The following is a 22,427-nucleotide window of genomic DNA, read 5'->3' as shown; positions in this document are numbered from 1 at the left end:
CTCCCGGTCTAGACACCTTCCTGTTGTGTGAAGATCAATGCCGCGCGGTCATGCATCATGTGTCATCCAGTAGCCCTCACTCTAATAACCATGTCTATTCTCTAGTCTGCAGTATAAATTATAGCACGAGGGAAGTACTATATTATGCAGCAACCTTGGTTGCTAATGGATTATTGGGTTTATTGGTTGATAATGTGAGCTCCCTTTCTTCTTCTTTTTTTTTCCCTCTTCCTTTTTCCTATTTCTGGCTGAATCTCCCTTATTTATTTATTTCTCTCTATTTTTATTTTATTTGGTTCTGGTTTGAGTGATGGCTGCTTTAGGCTTCTGTCAACAGAACTCCTATATCAACCCTCTGAAATGCTGGTGCTCTAAAATAAGCCCAATTAGAAAGAGTTCTCCACTGGTGCCTATTAGATAATGGATTAAGTTCACTGGCAGCTGCTTATCCTCTCTTTTCGGAGGTTTCTGTTTTGGTGCCTTTTAAACGGAGGGCAGCTGTGGAAAGCCAAGGGCTGACCAGGCATCCAGGAATTCCTCCTGTCCCATGGGCTCCTCTCTAGAATGCCCTTTGCAGTTCTTGCCTCACCACGTTTACAGCCACTACCTGGCTCTCAGTTTTCCCTCTACTGGGTACACAAAGGGAAGAAAACTCTACTTGTAGTAAAGAACTCTGAAGGTAGAAATAAATAAATAACAACCAAAACGGGGTGCGGGGGCATAATGGGTGTGCTGGTATGCACTTGTAATCTCAGCACTCAGGAAATTGAAGCCAGAAGGACACAAGTTCAAGGCCAGCCTGGACTATATGGTGATATCTCACCTCAAAAAACACGAACTAGACTTTTTTAATTGAAGAAAAAAATGTAATTGTAGCGTCTAACTCTATGGGAATGCCCCCCTCTGGGGGATGGGAGTGTGACCTGCACTGGTTCACCCACGCCAACCTCGCTGGTGGATGGGACTATCGCCATGCCCTGGTCCTCCAACTTCTTGAAAGCGCTGAAACTTTATAGTAACAATGACATAATATTCTGAGAAAATCAGCTTTTAACCTCAGGGCTGTGAGATAGGCTATGCTCCCTGGGAAAAGACTCTCTTACTGGACCCAAGTAGAGGATGACATCATGAAATGCATCTGTGACTTAACAGCCGAGAGAAGCCACCCGAGACATCTCTGGACATCTTACCCTTTCTTTAGGATCTAGATGCTTATGGTGCATATGGAGAGTGACACTGTTTTAAGGGAAGTGATTTTTATACAATAATAGGGCTTGGAGGGTTAGGCTAGCCACCGAAGACACGAACAGTCCTCTTTTTCAAGTGATTACGTATCTGGCTACAGCAAAGCCAAGCAACCAATCAATTCTTTAATTTCTCACTCCATCCCCTCCCTTCTGCTCCCACCCTTCCTTTTACCATCTTCCTCCCCTACAGTTACCATTCTCTCATTCCCTTCTCCTTTCCTAACCCTTATCTCACCTTCATTCTCTCCCTTGTATCCAGTTTAAAGTCTTGAAGTCTTGACTCCTCGGAAGATGAGGAAATGCAAGAAGAGCTTCATTCTAACCTCAACGCTGGAAAAATCAATGTCTCCAACTCACTTGGAGAGACCCAAATCCGCACGCAACACTTTTTCCTGGTCACACAGTTTTCTCCTGTTCTCTCAGTCCTCCTAATGCCTGGACCCTGAGATCTGAGGTGCCGTCTGTAACAGGTCCAGCAAGGCCCCCACTACTGCTCCAGGGACTGAGGTTCTGGCTATGTTTGATTTTTATATTGCTGGTTCCTGCTTTTTTCAATAGATTTTTTCCTTGATAAGTTCTAGGTTAAAAAAGAAAATAGAAAAAGATAAAAAAGTACAGAGAGTATCCATAAGCCATCTATCCCATTCCTGAGTACTCATGCCTTGCAGCAGTACAGTGAATATGTTAATTTTTTTCTTTTGGTTTTTCCAGAAAGGGTTTCTCTGTATTGCTTTGGAGGCTGTCCTGGAACTATCTCTTGTAGACCAGGCTGGTCTTGAACTCACAGAGGTCTGTCTGCCTCTGCACCCCCCCCCCCCCCCCGTGCTGGGATTAAAGGCGTGAGGCACCTCCGACCGCCCTGCTCGTGAATATGTTAAATTTGATGAGTGGTATTGACACTTCGTTATTAAGGCAAGTATGCAGTTTACATGACATTCCACACTTCATATGTGCTACAGGCATGACCACATGTGTATACAATTAGTGTCAGAATCACTTTGCCACCAGCAGCCTCTCTGCTCCCTTACCCCAAACTGTCCACCACTGTCCCTTTAAACTAGCCTTACAGTAGACAGTACTTTTTTAAAAAAAGAATTTTATTTTCCTCAGGACTTGTACCCACAGTCAACATTCCTTTCCAGAAAGTTCTGTTCTTGGGTCTTTACAAGCTACTGGCTACTACATGGCTTTCCCAGACCACTTTCTTTCACTTAGTGGTACGCATTTAGTATCTGTATTTCCTATGTCTTGATAGCTTGCTTTCTCCTATCATTGAATATGATTTTATTGCTAACCACCGAAAAGTATTTTGTGTTTGTGTAAAGTTGCTAGAAGAAGCCACATGCTGGTGTGTGTGTGTTTAAGTTTTTAAAGGCAGCTAATAAATGAGTATGAGTGTGTGTGTGTGTGTGTGTGTGTGTGTGTGTGTGTGTGTGTGTTTAAGTTTTTAAAGGCAGCTAATAAATGAGTATGATTGCTAGTTCACACTATAAGGAGTTGGCTAGCCCATCTCCCCAAACATCTGCCTTTTACAAAGAATGAGGCTACATATTGTTCTGCTTCCTCGCCGATATTTGGTTGTGTCGGTGCTTTTCGTGTAATTTGTAGTTCTCTGTGGTATACAATGCCGGGCATCCTTTTGTGGACATTTGTCCTCTTATTGTCATTCTCTATGTTGCTACACCTTTAATTAGTCCCCCAGACTCCCAATCTCTCCAGAAAACTATCAAATGAAGCTGCCATAGACAAAGGTGATCATTCCAAGAGAGAGTGTTGGAGGAAGTTGGGAGGTGCAAGATATGCAGGTATCTGGGGCACTAAAATGGCCAGGGTAATTCTTTAGACCTTTTCCTTGTATTTTTCTTTTTCAGTGGTAGAAGAACCCTGGCAGGTGGACATTGTTATGCTTATTTCACAAAAACAGGTCCTAAATTCAAATTAAGTAGCTCACCTAAACTACACAGTGCATAGCTATGTGCTTGTTTGCTGTATCCTTTACCATGTGCTTTCCCCAGAAGGACACTTGCCTGGTACTGCCCCAGCCTCTATACCTATCTCAGTGGCCCAGACCTTGCATGAGGCCTGGGATCTAGGCAAAGTCTCCTCCCCCACCTCATCAGCCCTGAGGTCCTTTGTCTAAGGAAGCATCCATCAGTCGTGCTGTTTCCCTGTCCAGGTTTTCCAGGACCAGAAGTGTCTCTTCAAGGATCCTGGGATCCAGAGCTGATCTGTTGGACCAGGCTTAGAGCAGATCACAGCACCATGGATGCTGACGCTGTGCAGAGCAGTTCCCTGCTGCTATGGCTACCTCTGGAGCCTAGAACTAATTTACTGTTTGTTTGAAAATGATAGTGATGTGTCTACCTGATTAGAAGATGTTAGAGTTGGGAATTCGTGATGCATCACAGATACACTCACTTGGTGTAAGTACCTCCACCTGCGGTAAGTGCTAGAGAGACCCTGAGACCTCATCCGTATCCAGGCTCTGGCTGCAGCCTTCTGGTCCTCCATACCTTAGATTTCCCTCCTATTAAAAATTTTAGAAAGAAGCACTCATAATTCTTCCTCCTGACCCCACACCAGAACAGAACCTATCATTCGGCTTGCATTTCTCAGAGGTGACAAATGACATTGGTGAAAACCACTTCCTATAAGGGAGCAATTTCTGCTCACATATGGGATGTTCACCCCCTGCAGGTATACTGGCTGCCCGTAGCCTGGCAGGGCTATCAGGGGACTGTCACAAGCTATGGCTTCCATCCTCTGCCAAGGGAGCAGACTTGTCGGCTTCTCTGAGGACAAATTTTTCAGCTGAGTTAAGCCCTGATGTGGATTTTCTGAGATAGATAAATAGATAGATAGATACATAGATAGCCAGACAGATAAAAGCTTGGGCATCAATCATGCCATGGGCAATTAAAGCAAAGTCTATCCCAGGGCAGTCTTGGAGATGGAGAGCTGCTCTCTATCTAGGAGAAAATATAAGCTGAAAAATGTCATAGTGGAAGTAGGTGCTTCGGACCAGTTTGTGATATCATGCCCTGGTGTACTGAAACCACAATGTACACGAAGCACCAAAGCATGCAACTGGTTTCTCATGGCATTTCAGAGGAAATCAAGGCGAGAGAGAGAGAGAGAGAGAGAGAGAGAGAGAGAGAGAGAGAGAGAGAGAGAGGGTCTATTTTGCATGCTCTCACCTTTATTCCCCCCCAAAGCTATCATCTTCCCTAGCTGAATCTCTTGAGTCAGGATTATCTAGGGTCTGTCATCCTGGCCTTGGAATTCCCCCTCAGGGATCTCTCTTGAAAATAGCTGGTATTTCACAGAGGGGATCTAAGCAAGTAAGTAGCCTATGGGGGCACAAGTGGTTGACTGCCTCCTCTGCTCACTTCTGATGCCTCTGATCAGACAGGGGCCCTCAAAAGGCAAGGGCTTGACTGCTTAATGTCCCATCAGGGTAATTTTCTTTGCTATTTCCCACCCCATCCCCAGCTCTGTCTTTCAAGTGCATCAGTGTTTGGAATTTGAGTATGTGTACACCACACACACATACACACATGATAGGGGGCAACTAGGGAGAGAGAGAGAGAGAGAGAGAGAGAGAGAGAGAGAGAGAGAGAGATAGCTCATAGAAAGGGCGACAAAACTCTAGGAAACAAAAATCTTGTACAGGGAGGATGGGTTTACAAATGAATGCTCTATGCAGCTCAGGGATGAGCAAGACTGACTAAGTTAAGAGTAAAGAGTCAAGCCCAGGAAGGAAGGGCAGGGATGCTGAGAGTGAGGGTATAAAGAGGATAAAAAGCCCTTGTGTAGGGTGTGTGCACTTTTAGCATATTTTATAAAGACCGGAACATTTATCTAGGAAATATGTGATTACCTTTGACCTGATGGGCTGCCCTGCTTGCCTTGACCATGTGGTCCTCTAGCCTCACCTTATCGTGGTGCTGGCTGCATGATGCATGGAAGGTGTTGTCTCACAGGGTTGCAGAAGAAGAGAAATCACACAGCTTCACTCCTTTGGCCTCGGTCTAGAGCACACTTTGGGGGTCTCTGAACACATTTCCTCTTTGCACCTATATCAAAAAACCTCAGGGAAATTATTCACCGTGCACACTGGGTTCAAAACAGTGGTTCTAATTATTCTTGGCTTAGTCCAGGGTCATAAAACTTTGCTTTCATTTGGGCTCCTTTCCCTGCACAGAATCTCACACCTGAAAGTATTGTGGCAATATTTCTGCTATGTAAATTGACTTCAGGTAAACAACTCAGGTCAATGGAGAGACAAATAAGACTTGGTCTGCTCAGTTTTACTGGGTCACAACAACACTCCAGGAGTAAATATACAGAACTAAATCATATTTGAAGAGGACCTAAACCTATGATATTTCCTTTTAAAGTGCCATAAAACTTTGTATGGTAGGAAAACTTTTGCAAGAACATGTTCCTGGAAACCCCATGTTATAAATGAGCTCAGACCCTAAAGTTAAAATATAGTGCTGGGTGTTTTACAAACAAATGGAACTGCTCTTAGCATCTTTCCCTGTGCCCCAAATTGAGACAGCCTTGTAGTACTCTGAGAACGTGAGTTCTAGAAATTTCCAAACAAGGCTGACTTGGGTTCTAACTGTGGATCTGCTAAGTTCTACCTGTTGTTACACTAGGCAAAAACTTTAGATGTTTTCAGTTTCTGAAGATTGTGACAGGGAGAGCAATGCCAGTCTAGCTGGAAGCGCTAAACACAAGGGTGATGCAGCCTTATCAACCACAAAACAGCCTCCCAAAGTAGAAGGAAGAACGGACACAATAGACACTTGAAGGAAATGGAACCAAGAATAGTGTCCACGTTCACTAGACCCTTGTCCCAGTGGACCCTTGTCCCAGGCCACCCTAATCTCCCTGATAAAAATCTCAAGACTAGAGGAAAGAACATTTCATAGAGACACGTAAAAAAACAAAAATAAAAAGAAGACTGTGTTTTTAAAATTCACATAAATCAGACCAAAAGATTTTTTTTAAAGGCATGGAAATACAGAGGATCCCCCTTAGTCAGTGCTGCCAAAAATGCTATTTTGTATTCACCCAACTGGAGTTCCTTCTAGCAAACTGCCACTGAGCATATGGCTACCGTGGGCATTTTTTTCATTATCCCAGAGTGTGTCTACAGCCCCATGTCGGTAAACTCCATCTGTATCTCTGTCAATGGAAGAAATTTCCATCAGGAAATATCAGCAGGCACCAGGGAAAACCTTTCCAATTTACTGAGATCGAAGGAAGTAACAGCAGGGATCCCTCTCCTGCCTCCGTTTTCTCCAACTCCAGCCAAAAAAAGGTCTTGTTTTATTTCCCAGAGATTATGCCATCACCCACCCCTGCCTGCCCAGTTGGGAGGATAGGTACAGTGCTTGGCATGTAGCGCTTCACACCAGGGACAAGCTGTATTCAGGGCAAGCGCCATGCCTCTTCACCTCCTCAACAGTCCACTTAGCAGCACAAACAGATGAAATAAACCTCTAACTCGTAGACGATACACCAAGAGAAGGCACACAGCATCCTCTCTCCTCCACTCAGCTGCTGCTATTATTTTAATCTCTTTGTTCTACCAGGTATAGGAGCGTCTGGTTGTGGGGCAGGGGCATTAAAACAATGCCCTTTCAAGAAAAGGAATTCTGGCCATTGATACTTTGGTTGAATATTGAATGTGACCCTTACTGTCACAGCAGCGCTTCAGCAACCAACCTAGTGACACACTTTTTTTTATTATTTTATTTTATTAGTTCAAATTAGGAACAAGCTTGCTTCAGATGTCAATCCCTTCCCCCTCTCCCTCTCCTCCCCCCAACATCCCACCTGCCCCTAGCCATCCCCCCTCCACTCCCCAGGCAGGGTAAGGTCCTCAAAAGGGGCTCCCCAAAGTCTACCACATCATCCTGGGCCAGGCCTAGGCCCTTCCCCAAGTGGGTGACACACTTTTTTGAAAGTGGATATGGACTACTTTTGGGAAATCAAGTTAGAGTACCCAACTGTTCCTTTTCCTTTCCATACACAGAAGGGCAACAAAGGCAGATACTGAAAGGGATGCATATTGACTTTTCCAGGGATGATTTCTCTGTTTGCATATATGTCAACTGTTAGGATGTGGTCATTTTTAAGTTTACTTACATACAGATTTATATGAAGGATATATTATAGATTAACCATGTCAACAATATAGTTTTCTGTTTACCTGAGAATGCCAAGGAACAAACTGTCACCATTTAAAAAAAAAATCCCTTTAGTAACACAGACCTCATTCAGGTGGTATTTGCAAAGAGAATCTCATTGGTTAATGAACCTCCAATTTATTATTTTTATACTTCATAGAATCTGGACGTTAGCAGAAACTAATTGTAATTCCTCCTGAGTCTATACAGTGTGAGAGAATATACTTGATTGAATTTTGCAAGCTTATCTATTTGGAAAAATACATAGCTAAAGACAATGCAATTTAGTCAACGACAGCGTGTGCTTATGTGTGCATATCCATAAGTCTCCCAAGAAAGAGCACAGGTCAAAGCCCCTACCAAGAATGATTAAGTTCTTATCATGCCTTTCCCACCCAACCTGAGCAACAGGACTGAATACAGTTTCTGTTGACATCTCAGCCTTTGTAGTCTTCATTCTCATAGTCTACCCAGTTATATGTTGTGACTCCCCAACAAGGTCTGATATTCCTATTTCCAGTTGGATATCCAGAGCCACCGACTGGAATATCCACTCGTCATGGCTCTGTTCCAAAACATATCTCACAAGATAGCAATACATTTTGTAAAGAAGAGGGCTCTCTTCTTTGTTAGACAGAATCTTCTTACCCAGCCCTCAAACTCATGATCTGCCCCCTCAGTGCTGGGGTCACTGGCATATGCTGCCATGCCGGGCTACTATTTCCCTTTTTAATCATTCAAATTCTAGCCCTCTTATTTTAAAGTAACTTCTGGGAAAATATATGCTCAGTTTACATATTATGTTTCACTTATCTCTCTCTGGTAGAGTATTCCATTTCTTGAAGAAAATATCCATAGCCAATCACTTAATTTTCTTTACTATCTACAAGGTACCACACATATGTTATATGACTTAGCTAATAAATAAATTACTTCTAATTATGATGAATAAACACAAGATATAATTTGTAATGCAGAAAAATGCAGGTGCGACTCCCCGCTGATGAATGCAAGAAGATGGCGTGAGGGAGAACACAGCCTGGGCATGTACAGAAAACAAATATTAGGGGCTCCTGGGAGAATAAACTGCAAAATTCCAAGCTCCATTCTGTCAGCAGCTTCCCCTTCTCCTGAAATGACTTCTTGCCACAATGATATAGGACTCACACCGTTCACTGGGATACACAATCCATCTTCAGCAGCTCATAGTCACAGACGAGAGAGAGGAGGGAAGAATTCCTGAGCGTGTCTCAGGGTTGGTTTTGATCCCTAGCCAAGGCTGTCCACCTGCAGGACCCCCCCCCCCCAGCTATCACATCCCTACTGCTCTGGCCGATAACGAAGATAATTGTTTCATCCACTTTGTCAAAGCTGAAATGAAAAGAGGGCGAAGCAAAATGATGCTGCTGTAAATCACAGGGCCCAGACAGCAAAAGAGGGACAAGATAGCGACTTCATTAAGGGTTATGTATTGTGCCATTAAGTTGGCAGGGGGGTCACCTTTCGTGTCACGCTCGGCCTCTGTGATGCATTGCCAGCTCTTCTTTCCAATAAAATTAAACGGAGATGTAAAACTGATTAGGGGCCATGTTTGCTCCAGCCCGTGGCAAAGGGAATGGTACAGGGAATAATTGATATAAGATTGTAACTGATGCATAATGGCAGCGATTTCTCTTCTTGGTCATTTCGTTGCTGACCTTGCCCATTAAAATAAGCCCAGCTGCCTCTGAGAGAGACACTTTGTTTCCCATCAGCCCCAGCCCCATGGCAGCTCCCACTCTCCCAGCAGTTGGCCCTCACTGAAGCAACGTGGCTATAAATACTGTGAGCCTGAGTTTGGGAGGGGTGGCTGGTTCGCATATGGGGACACATTATAGGCCCCCGATGCCGCCTTGGTCAAGTGTCTGAAATCCTCCACTGTTTAGCTATTACCTGCAGATAATTGTAAGCCTCACTAGTGTTTAGACACTGCCATGGTGAAAATTACTGTTGACCTTCTTGGTCTGAGTCTCAGGCTTGCAATCCTAGGCCTAGAAATGCTCAGCCATTTGGTGGGGTAGAAAAACTGCTCTAGGCAAGAAGAAACTGATTTTATCTTTACAATAAAAGATTATGTTTTATCGAGCTTTATGAAGTCAGAAATTTGGACAATCTCTATGAGCCATGCTTTGGCAATTGTCCAGTCAACAAATATTTACTAGAGGTCTATTGGATACTAAGTACCGTGCTAAACATTGAGGCTATACAGTTAGACCCCCTAGTTTGTGGTGCCTACCACTAAATGGTACACCATCGGAATAATGACAGTTCACATTCGTTGGAGATTTACTACGTGTTGAGAAGTATTTAGCTATATAAATATTTTTTAATTGCCATCATAGCAAGAATGATTGTTAACAGGTTCTCCATTTTACAGATGGAGAAAAGGGGGAAGGCAGAGGTCAAGTACTTTGTGTAGGACAGTTGGAGAGTAAAAAATAGAGCCCATTTTTAAGATGTCATAAATTGATGCCAAGACCTAAAACCAAAGAAAACGATTTTATTAACCTTTTGTTTTTGTTTTTTTCTTTAACCCCTTTCCCACCATAGTCACATTGTTGATCAGTTTTATCCAGCATCCAAGATGGAATACTATATGTTTACCAAATGGAACTCAGGGGCTGAATATCTTATAGGTTAGGACAAAGTAAGTAAAGAAGTATTAATATTAATAGTAAGTACCTACCATGTAGTGAACATTGACTATTACACAGTATAAGGTCATACTGGACTTTTTAAAATTCAGCATCTGAAATGGGTGTTTTATGGTGGATAAAGGAAAAGGGTAATGCTAATGTGTCTTTCCCATAAAGATATTCTTGGCCAACTATTAGTATCAAGATCATGGCAAATAGCAATGAGAAAAAAAATCCAAGAAACAGGGCAACAGGAAATGGCTTTTTTTTCATGGCTCTGACTACCCTTGTGACTGGTCCTGCTTCTCTGTTCTCACCCTAGCACAGGGGCAGACTGCATGACTCAAAGAGCCTCTTGTCTTTGCCTCCAGGCATCACAACAGTTAAACACACACGTGAGTGTGCCCCCATCTTCACAATGATCTTTATATTGCAGAGAAATGTTTTCTTGGACTCACTGGAAGCTTGCCAGATCGATGTGTTTGCCTGCCTGCCTGCCTGCCTGCCTGCCTGCCCGCCCGCCCACCCGCCTGTCTGTCCATCCGTCCATCCGTCCATCCGTGTGTCTGCCTGTGTTTTACCACTTCCTAGGCTCTGACGGACTCCGGGGAATGTAACAGCTCTGGATGAGAAGGCTATAAGTGACAAACAACTTTGGCAAAGTCTCTCTGCCAAAAAGTATGATCAGACCAGAAGTAGGCTAAGTGGAAGCAGGCATTTCCTCCCACCACATGGAACCATGACCCCACACATGAGGAAAGACGTAAAGGCTTTGAGTAAATGAAGACAGGGACTCTGAACATTTCCTCTTTTGGTACTCATCCAATATGGACTGAGAGGCCCCATTTACACATAAACAACAGATAAAACTTGAACACTCGTAGCTAGAGGACAATTGTCATCTTATCCTTCCTGACCTTCAACAGTCACCTCCCAACCAGACCTCGGACCCCCAGGCTAAGCATGTTGTGAGTGGTGAGACATCTGAAAGAGTAGGCTCTCCACAAGGAATGGCATTGGTTCTGAAATTTCTTAGTTTTTTTTTACACATGGAGAGAGACCCCCCCACCCCCGCCTTGGCAGCAGTTGCCATAGTAAAGAAATTCTCCACTAATGTGATATACACACACAGCATGTAGCCATAATAACAATCAACTCTTAGAACAATTTTATGTCATCAGTGGTGTTGTTGTCACTTTGAAGATAAGGAACCCTGGGCTCAGAGGTGCGATTGAGGTTGAAAAACAGGGGTGATCTCTTCCCAGTGGAAAGAGCTCCTACAGCTCCTTGGGAGAAATGACAACTTGGTCTGAAAGCATAGCTGACTCTTTCAAGTCTAGTCACAATGGCTTTCCAGTAAATGGTCAAGGGAGGAGGTGAGAGTCCTAGCCAGCCTGCCCATGACATTCTTGGGACGTGGAGACCGACGTTTCCCTGTGACCTTCTAGGGTCAGAGAGCTGAGGCAGTCCAACAAGGTAAAGCCTCAAAAGAAGTTTCCAGGGGCCTCTGGACCTCTCCTGAAGTGAAGTTTTTTGTTCTTAGGTTCTTGTTAAAGAAACGTGGCACACTGGCTGTGGGGGTCCGTGCCTGTAATCCCAGCACTGGGGATCAAGAGTTTAAGGCCAGTTTGAGCTGTGCAGCAAAGCTTTATCCTGTGGTGGGGTGGGGTGGGGGTGTCATAGGGCGTGTATCTGTGCATTGTTTTATTATCCACAGAGCAACGAAGTTCCCATAGACATGGACAGCATCTTCCTTTTCTTTAGCCGTGTCATAACTCTTTACCCCATTCCAACTCACATTACAGTGAGTCAAGGATGACTTCATTAAAACAAACAAGCAAAATCTCTTTAGTTTTAGGGGAGAAAAATATTGAAAATTAGAAGACCCGCCTCAGCAAAACAAAACAGATAGACACTTCATGGCAAGTGACTGGCGTAAAGCCAAACATTTTTTTTTTTTTTTTTGTTATCCAGTCAACAAATAAAAGCCTTAACTCAGCAACTTACAAGGCAGAGGAAGTTCCATGGTGGGCAAGTTCTTTCTTTCCCTCAACCACCCCTCTGTGGTACAGTTCACACATCCTAGATCATTGGTTCTCAACTTGGGGTTCCAACGACCCTTTCGCATGGGTCAGGTATCAGATATCTGCATGTCAGATGCATTATGACTCATAATAGAAAAACTGCAGCTAAGTGACAATGAGATAATGTTATGATTGGGCGGTCACCACGACATGAGGAACTGTATTAAAGGGTCGCAGCATCAGGAAGGTTGAGGGCGTCTGGGCTAGAGGAAAGTCACTGCACATCCACCCTCTGCAAAGACTTGCACTCTCTCCACCTTGGAGCTGTTATTCCTACTGGGAGAATATGGAAAACAAAGTCCACACCCTTAAAGGGCCCCCCTCTCTGAATTGTTGAGCAAGCACGAGCCCTAATCCCTGTTGGTACTTCCAACTCACCATGTTGCCAGCTTTGCCCAGTAATCCATTTCCTTTGGGTCTTGGGCTGGATGGAGGGCTTTGGATGGTATTTGGAGTTGCCCTGGGGTGGGGGTGGGGGTCTACAAGGGCACATTGAAGTCTCCCAGCGGCAACAGAGGCTGATTGATGGGAGGGCTTCAGGCCTTCTACCAGCACTCCCCATGCTAACCAGACAGCAGCCTAACCTACATCTTGGGCTTAGCCCCTTCACACCATGAAGCTGGATTCAGAGGAATAGCTTCCCTGTGACATGGAAGCCATTCTTTCAAAGCACTTTGGATTGGCTCTTTCTAGCTTCAATGTTGTGATATGGACATTTCCTACGATGGCAGGTCCACTTGAGTAGGATTGGTACCCCTGTCTTAAGGCCCAGCAAGATCAAATGTTCCTGAACCATCTCCTGGGATTACTAAGAAGAAATGGCAGGGCTAGGCCTCTCAGCCTCCCAAGACCACATGATGACCCATGCCTCGCTCTTTTAAATATCTACTGGGAAAGAGCCACAGGCAAAGCCACTGGCCAACTGTGAAACTCCAGAACCAGGCTTGTGAAAACCCGCAGCAATATTGTGGCATTTTGGGTCAGACTTTCCTGGCCTCCTGCCCCAGCTCCCTTCTTTCTAAGTCTGCTTTCTGTGTGTGCGAGCACCAGAGCCATGAGTGTGAAGCCCCACACCTGTGACTGAACCCAGCTGTTGATGCTGTACTTTGGCAAGAAGGATCTCCCTACATCCTTATTCAGGCTTAAACAGCAGATTTCAATGCCATCTCTTTTGTTAAGGCACCCCACGTTCTCAGAAACAATACAAAGCATCCCTAGTCTTAGTGCACACTTCTAATACATTGTATTCCTTCATTTAATCCAGAAAATAGAAGAGGTGGAAAATGGAACCAAGTGCCAAACCCTGGAGGACTGACTCATCAGTGACGTGTGGCAATTATGTGTTTGACCATCATCCTTTCTCCCCTCAGCCACCATGTGGTGAAAGAGGAGACCGTATTTTGCCAGTCCATTATGTGGCTTAATCTAGACAATAAACACAAGCCCATGAGTGTTTCTGAAGAGTGGATGTCAGGAGATCTGCTGGTATAGTCAGTAGATCTGTAAGAGTGGGTGGGTATACAAGAGACTTCTTCAAAACTGGATTGGGTATCCCCAAGAGACTGGGAACTCTCACCCTCTCAACTCTCTTTCATTATCTACTTCATAGGTCAACGCCTCTCTGTTTATTACCTGTCTGCCACTGGGAACTAAGGCGGGGAAGAAAAGTCCTGAGGATTATCAGAGAAAAGAAACAAAGAAAGAAGACTTTGTGTATGGTAGGAGTTAATAAAATATTTCCAGTTGAGAATTTGATGAGCTGGTGAGGCCTATAATAACCCTAAGTAGACAGGTGCACACCTGGGACTTCATGGCCATCCCAGTTGTTGGATCAGGCCAGCAGATGGCTCCTTGGGAGAGACAGTGCCTCTTGGCGTTTTCAGAAGAGCATTAGCAAGGCTTTATGTTTGTACTCAAGCCCCCACTCACCTTCTAACATTTGGAGAAGACATCAAACTGCCAGCCAAGCCCCAGGGAAATAGCAGAATGGGGGAAAAGACAAAGAGAGCTGGGTGACAGGTGACCAGTCCTCTCTCTGGAGGGTTTATTCCACACACACTCTCTGCTGTGCCATTTAAGGCAGTCAGGAAACAAAAGAGAACACCGCTGCAAGGGGCTGAAATGTTACAATCTGGGGATTATGCTATCAGTCTGTGCTTAGAGGCAGAGAACAGGGTGTAGCCTCCCTGGGAACCATGAGGTTGGCACAAGTCAGAGTCACTGGCTTGCTCTTTGAGTGTTCTGCTCAAGAAGAGTGTGCATACTCTCATGCATATCTGTGCAGTCAAGGGCCATCATCGCTTCGGAGTTACTCTCAACTGTGGAATCCTCTGGCTGATAGCCTCCAGTAATTCAGTTTTGCCCACAAAGACTTCCTAGAAGGGCAGCCATTTCGTGTGCGAATGAATGAATGAATGAATGAATGAGTGAGTGAATGGGATTTGAGAGAAATATGCTTCAGTGAAAGGACCGTCAATTCAGATGCAGTGGAGAAGGGGAAAGGACCCGAAGAAGGGACAGGGAAGCTGGAAACATTAAGGTGTCCATTGCCACTTATACAGAGGCACAGCATGAGGGCCTCCTTAGACACAGCATCACCAGCCTCATCCAGGCCAGGGGCAGCCCCACACAACAAAGCATGGGCAGCAGCTCAGCACAGGAGCTTCCTGACTGGGGGTGTCTAAAGCTTGTACTGATGGTACAAGAGACTCGAGGCAGCACGTCCCTGGCTATGAAGCTTCCTCCTCTAGGCAGTGGGACAGCCAGGGTCCTCCTTACTGGCTGGACTCACAGAACCGCCCACTGAGAGCGGAGGGATTTTTTTCTTAATGTCTTTATAGAGACCAGCGAATGTAAAGCTTCCCAACATAAGCATGTTTTTCTATTCCTTCTTTCTGACCTTGGCATTTTCTTTCTCCGTTCCTTGGCTCGGCGCTGTCCTGTGGCCAGGTTTGCCTCTCATTTGTCAATGTTATTATTGAATTTTCAAATGCCAGTAGTACACATAAATCAATGGCTTTCTTCTCCCTACTGGCATATCCCTGCCACATGTGGTCATTCATTTTTTTAATAAGTCCTCCTCTCCTTTCACCCATTTATAAAAATGCATCTTGTTCTCCCACCACCGTCCATCACTGGCTGAGCCCAGCTATTTGTTGCCCCTCAGTGCTTATTCATCAATGTTTTCAAAAGCAAAATCACTCTTCGCCTCCTGCTCTTATTGTGCCATCAATCTTGACCAGGGGATCAATAAACTTCGCTTTTGCAACCCGCCCCCCCTCCTCCGGAGCTGACTCTCTCCAAAGTGCAGTCTTTTTATTTACATTTTTAACTGATCATCAGCAGAGGGGGGTGGCAGTGTCAGGGAAGCAAAGGGCTTTCATTTGCTCCCGAGGCAGCAATAACCATCCATGCATCGGTCATTTAACACGGTAACCCAGAGAAATTGATACTCGGCTCTTCCCTGCTCTGGGTCCACTCGCGTAAATCATAACCCAGGGAAACAAAAGCCTGGCATAGCAGACTATCTGCCAAACAGGCCGACAAGGAGGAAGTCAGGGGATTCACCCACTCCAAGCCTTGTTGGAGGAGACACATGCTCTTGTCCAGCAATTCTTCTGCTTTGTTTTATTTGTGTGCAGGGGAAAATTACATTGAAAGACCCTGAAGAGTGGCTCAGTGGAGAGAAGGCTGAATTGAAGACCAGCAGGCATGTAAAACTGATCCGGCAAAGAAGCCTGGAGTTGACTGGCTTATTATATCTGTAGACCTGTGGACACATCAGGTTCACGGGCCTCTTGCCTGCTGTGGATGCTTCCAGCAAGGAGGAGCAGGGTAAGAATTGCAAAGCTACATGGATGCAAGTGAAGTTGCCTGTGAAAGTCAGAGGGATTCCCTATTCCTCTTCATTTATGCCTGTATTTAATAACGTGTACTCAGGGATAAACTAGAACACACACAAATGTGAAAACCTAATGTTCAGTAAGGCTCACAGCACACCATTTTCCTTTGGCTTAAAGTATTGGAGCTTCTGGGTGTTGTGGCTGTTAACCTAGTCACAAACCCTGCAAGATGACCATGAGGCCCTGTAAAGAGATGATCATGTCTTTGCCCTCACTGCTAACTTTGACTAAGGGAGGGTAGGGAAAGGATTTATAGTTTTGAATGGTAGTCTGCATTCACCATTGATAGACAACCACCATGTTGGTCTCACAACAACTTACTAAGGTCAGTTTTGTGCTTCTGTTTCAAGGATAACTAAATTGCCATGTATCTGACTCCAAATTCAGACATTAATGCTAATTAGTTCTCGTGAGTCAACTGACATAGGCCAGGGGACCCAAAGGGATCATGAGCAGTGCTTGAATCTGGTCCAAGAAGACCATCTCCTTCTCCATCCCCAGAGCCACCAATTTCTTGTCACAGGTTTGACAACAGAAGCTCAAAGTTCAACAGACAATAAAGACCCAGAGGTCTTCCACCAACTAGTAGGCATAGCAGCAAGAGCCATGAATACAAGCCAAGAGGCCCATTCCCAACTGGGGGCAGAAAAGCCATTCCTCTTGAGGCCCTCTGTCTTTCCCAGCCTCATTTTCCCCAACTCTATACTTGAGGAAGTCACCTCTGGAATGTCTAAAATCTCTCTTAGATGTGCACATCATTGTCCATTTTGGGACCACCAGCAAAGGTTAAAAGCCTAAAGACACCACCCTGACCAGAGCGAGGAAGGACACTTTGATGCCCAAACTTAGAAAGAAGTAATTGCTAGGACAGGTACACGTCCACAGACGGCTGTTGAGAACCATTGTACTAGCCTCTTCTCTCATCACATAAAATGATACACTGCCTCCAAGAAACAGTGTGGTGATAGTCCAGTGAGTATGTACAGCTCAGATGTACACATACTCATAACTCACAGATCTGTTACTTAATATGTGTGCCTTTTTCTGTGGGTCTTAACATCTCTGTCCTGCCAATGCAACTATACTCTCCTGATATACTGGGACTATTTCTTACCTTTTCATCACTAGGTAGAATTAGTTCAATCATTTTTTTGTGTCTACTTGAGATTCAAGTATGGCACCGACTGGATAGCTAAACAGGGCAGAAGGCAAGAGTCAGCTGAAGTTGCAAAGTGTTTGGTACAGTGACAACAGAGGAGCTTGTGAGATCACAGATAGTCAGATCCAGGACATTGTGGGTGGGCACAGCCCCTTAGGCACCTTGTGCGTGGATTCCTGCAAACTAGACACACCTATTGGAGAGCCAAGGAGCACAGACAAAATAGAAATTCTGAAAAGGGAATTCTAAAAATCATCACTGCCCATGCTTTACTCACCTCATGGGAGTAACATAACAACAAACAAGATTCCCAATCAATTCTTGCAGGCTCCAAAATGGCTGACCTTAGCAGACACTGAAGACAATGCTGGCACATCAACTATGCTCTCTTTTAAGCTAATCCCAAGAAAGACACTAAAGAACACACAGTTCGGCTTGAACGGTAGCCAACCTGTCAATCTCATGGCGGATTTGGTTGGTCCTAGGCATCGGGCTTATGTAACTTCAACTGTTTTGCTAACAAGCCAGAAATAAACAAAGAGTGACCGGTCATTTTTAAAAGCCAGCTCCCCTGCAAGGAGAAGAGAGAGGAAGCCAAGAGCCCGAGAGAGGAAGTGCCTGCCAAGATAATAAATACAAGCCCAAATCTCCAACATTTTGTGGTTTGACACTTAATTGATTAACTAATTTGAGGCAACAAGATTTAGTGTTCCTGCAGATTAGTGTCTGAGGAGTAATTATAGCCATGGCTTCCATCTCCGAAGAGCATGGAAGCTGCAGCTTTTCACAGGTCAAACACGCACAAGAGCCTCCATATTACAGCAGATAGAAATGGGCTTTTGGAACACGTCCCTTTTCAGCTCTGCGTGCTGGGATTGTGCCGGAAAGGTCACTCAGTGCCTTTATCAGCATAGACAAAATCCCCTGCCTGTAATGTATGTGTTTATTCTCAAATTAAATATATTAATGTATTATTTGTTCTTAAAATGTCATGGAATAGATATCGAGTTGAGCCCTCCTGGCAGACCTTTGAAGCTTAAAGAGTAATGTAATAATAGTACATTAATCCATAGGCCGTTCAGCCGTCTCCCCGTGGAGGCCCTAGCCTCTGTGCATGCTACAAAAGGCTGCCCTTGCAGCACACAGTTGTAGGAGTCCTTCTCCTTAACAACGGGAGGGAGGTTTGATAGATGGGTTCTTAATGAAGCCAATGAAAGGCATAGGTCCTGTTTCATTTGGTGGAAAAACCCTACTGAGGACTTAAAAAAAATATAGGCAAAGGCCAACGTGGTCCAGGGTTAAAAATAATTTCAGGGAAATTGGGGAGTGAGACAGAGCATCTCATTTCTTCTCTGGTCTCCTTTGGCCACACCTTCATAGGAAGTGTGATTGAATGTGCTATGGGATCCCATCTTGGTGACTGGGCATCATCCCGGAAAAGGACAACTGCAGTCAACAGTGTAAGCAGTGCTTAGGTGGAACTCTGAAGGGGAGAGGCACTGTCATCCAGGTAATGAGAGGATGTGGGTGGGAAGGAAGGTAGGTGAGGGAAGGACCTATGAACCCAAGTGCTCATTTACATGCACCCACAGAAACTACGGTTTGCTGAGGTGTCAGTAAAGGAATTTCTTACACCACCCCCTTTGGCCTACTGTGTCTTTTATGCCTAGGTTTTGGTGTAATGGATGGGTTTCTCCACACCAAATAGCTGCTGCTGTTATGGGGGATCTTGGAGGCTGACTACACAAGATGAGGTCATCAGGAGGTGACTTCTGGAGACATGTGGATGGAGTTGGAAAGACAGCTGGTTAGAATTCTCAAAGCCACAGCCTGTCCCGAGACTTTGGATTTTGCAGGGCCCTTAAGAGTTATCACAAACAGAGGCAAAGAGCCAGGGTGCCCAATCCCCACACTAGCCAATCATTATTCATCTTCCTGGAGAGGGCGTAACTTTGGGCAGTGCCTTGGGCAGGCAACTCTACGCCACTGCGTCTGTAAGCTTTGAGCAGCCAGTGTTCTATTGACTATGAAGAACAGACCTACCTGGGAGAAGCATCCCAGGACTCATTGCATGTAGCAATCCCCTGGGGTGTCTCTTTATTTCTCAACATTTTCCTGAGAGATTAATTTACAGCTACTTTCAACAGCTGTTCCGACCCTTTGCTGCCCTCTGGTGGCTCCTGGTACAACTACCCCAACCGGGAAGGCCCCTTTGAGCCCCATGTGTTGGTTCATTCTGACAAATGCATCACACTGAAATGTTCCTAGTATTGAAAAGGACTTCCTTCTGCTTTGTTTGTTTATTTGTTTTTATTCTGCTGTGTCAGTCTGAAAATTAAATTCTGACATAAAACAGACTTTCATTTGTTTCCATCTTGAAGGTTTTCAGGGTCTTTGGGTTTTTGATTAAAACACACTGGAGTCTAATGAAAACATTAATTATTGAGTATTTCCTTGGCATGGTCTTCTGAGAGCAAGATCTTTCAGGGAATAGTGGGTGAGGCATGAGAGTAGAGAAGAATCAAGTGGAGACTCTCATGCCTTCTGCATGGCCTAGAGCTGGCCAAAATTCAAGGACTGACCTTCCCTGCCTTGTAAGCTATGCCAAGTAGCCTAATGGCAATGGAAAAAGGCTTTCTACTTAGTGTGATTTCAGGCCCTAGCTCTGAAAATTAATACTTGTGTAGTACCAGTTGGCTCTCTTATTGAAAGACTAGTTTCTGCACCTGTGGGATGTTCTAGTACCTACTGAGCAACTTGTTTGAAAATCATTGAGTTTGGTGTACCTTCTGAGGCACATTGCAAAGTACTGGCTTTTTATTTGAGAGCTTATTTTTATTGTATATGAGTTTCAAGAACCCCCAAATGTCCTTCTGCATAACATAAGGACAACAGTGACTGAGAGCTGCAGATCTCAATCTCACACACACACACACACACACACACACACACACACACACACACACACACACACAGAGTTCTCTGAATGCATGTAAAGGAATCCAAAAAGGTGACATTTTCAGAAAAAAATGAAGAACATACAGGTGCAAAGATAAAGGAGCAGAAAGTTATGAACTTTGCTATAAACCTCGGTCTACCTTTGTATGTTCACAAAATGAACTTGAGAACTCAAGTTCTTTGCTGCAGAGGCTGCAGCAAATGTCTGGGGGTGGCACTCTGTTCTGCCAGACCTGCCCTGAAAGGTCCACTCCCTTAGACATACCCTTTCTAAAGAGACAGCAAGTAAAGATAACCCCATGATGGAACTGAACCACCAGAATGTGGAAACACACGAAGAAATGGTCTCTACAAATAATATGTCCAGGACCAGCAAAGTCAGAATGGAGTTACATCCTACAGACTGGGTATCTGGAAGTCAGTCCTGGCAGTACTGAGAGTTCTCAAGAGACTTTTGAAGCCCTCAAGGCACAGTGGCATAACCACCTTGACCAGAGAGGACCATCAGGGCAATGTTACATCCCTCTTAAATAGTATATTTGCTAGAAAATTTGCAAAGTTGGAAAACTAACATGGAAGCATATATTAATATATGTCCACAACACGCTCTTTCCACAACCCTTTTTGCTTAAAGCTTAACTAATAACAATAAATATCAGGATAGGTAAGACTCAGGAGGCAAGGAGAAAACTACCACACAAAACTTAACATATATATCATAAAATTAAGTTTCTGATGTGTGGTTATACAGCATCTTTAGTACAGGCATTAGAGAAAGAAGGAAAAATTCAAACAAGGGGGAAAGACTCTCTCTCTCTCTCTCTTTCTCTCTCTCTCTGTGAGTGTGTGTGTGTGTGTGTGTGTGTGTGTGTGTGTGTGTGTGTGTGTGGTATGTGTGTAAATCGTTTGTGGGATTCAGAAGGTAAAGCTTTTTTGAGTCAGAACAAACAGTTGAAGAGCTGCAAGAGACCAAAAGTATCACTGGGTGAAATAGCTGTTCTACAGCGACTTTGATATGATGTGGAGAACTTTAAATTCTTTAAGTGCAGGGTACTTTGTTTAGGGAGAAACGAAAGCTGAGTGATTTACTTTGAAATTATACTTACAGGGCTGGAGAGATGGCTCAGAGGTTAAGAGCACCGACTGCTCTTCCAGAGGTCCCGAGTTCAATTCCCAGCAACCACATGGTGGCCAACAACCATCCGTTATGAGATCTGGTCCCCTCTTCTGGTGTGCAGATGTTCATGGAAGCAGAATGTTGTATACATAATAAATAAAAGTCTTTAAAAAAAAAAAAAAGAAATTATACTTACAGAGAGTGTTTGACCTGTGGTTTTTAAGTTTGTGTATGAAAGAGGAAACAACAACAACAAAAAAACCCAAAAAACAAAAAACATAACACTTCAGTTATAAAAACAGACAAACAAACAACCCCCAAAAACTTAAGTGTGAAGTGTGTCATTCCCCAAAGCTCAAGGCTTTGCTTTTAGGACATCAGGAAGCAGTCCTTTATGGCAGGGAATGGAGAGCTGCTTTGGTCAAGATGAGCATTGCTCGAATTGCTCTACTCAGCAGCCCAGTCAGTCAGCATTTGTATTCTCAGACATCCCCAGCACACCAGTACAGGAATGTGGCAATGTGGTGTTTAACAGAAAACCTGCCATTTTGTTGAATTCACAGCAATGGGAACTTGGCTCCTTGGCTTGTTTTGGCTTTCCTTGTCTTAAGAGACCTCGTTCTCTTTATGTCATGGGGAAGATGCCTGGCTGATGACAAGCACCGGTGACACACCTGCAGGCAAGGTTCTATCTTAACCACCTCTTTTCTGTCCACCAGAAACCACAGAAACAAAAGTGTCTCCAGCTCCAGGCCAGTGACCAAACTTTGCCTGGAAAGTGTCTTCCTACTTCTCAGGGTCCACTTCCTTGGGACTGAAAGCGATGGAGTTGAATTCTGGTAGATGTGGATCAAATGGACACTGCTATTTTTACCTTTAAAACAGAGAACAAAGCAGCATGAGAAAGGAAAAGAACAATGTCCATTTTTCTTTTCCCTTTAGCAGGCCTTGTTGAACCTAGACCCTGCATGGTAATGGAAACTCCAGAGCAATCTAAGCCAAAGTTGTTTATCCTAGGGCCATAGCCCAGATAGGCTTGAAAAGAGATGTCCAAACCAGCCAAGATGGCAGCTCCAGTGGGC

The sequence above is a fragment of the Cricetulus griseus genome (assembly GCF_003668045.3).
Source record: "Cricetulus griseus strain 17A/GY chromosome 1 unlocalized genomic scaffold, alternate assembly CriGri-PICRH-1.0 chr1_1, whole genome shotgun sequence".
NCBI lineage: Eukaryota > Metazoa > Chordata > Mammalia > Rodentia > Cricetidae > Cricetulus > Cricetulus griseus.
The sequence above is the reverse complement of the archived record's forward strand: the minus strand, read 5'-3'. Positions refer to the sequence as shown.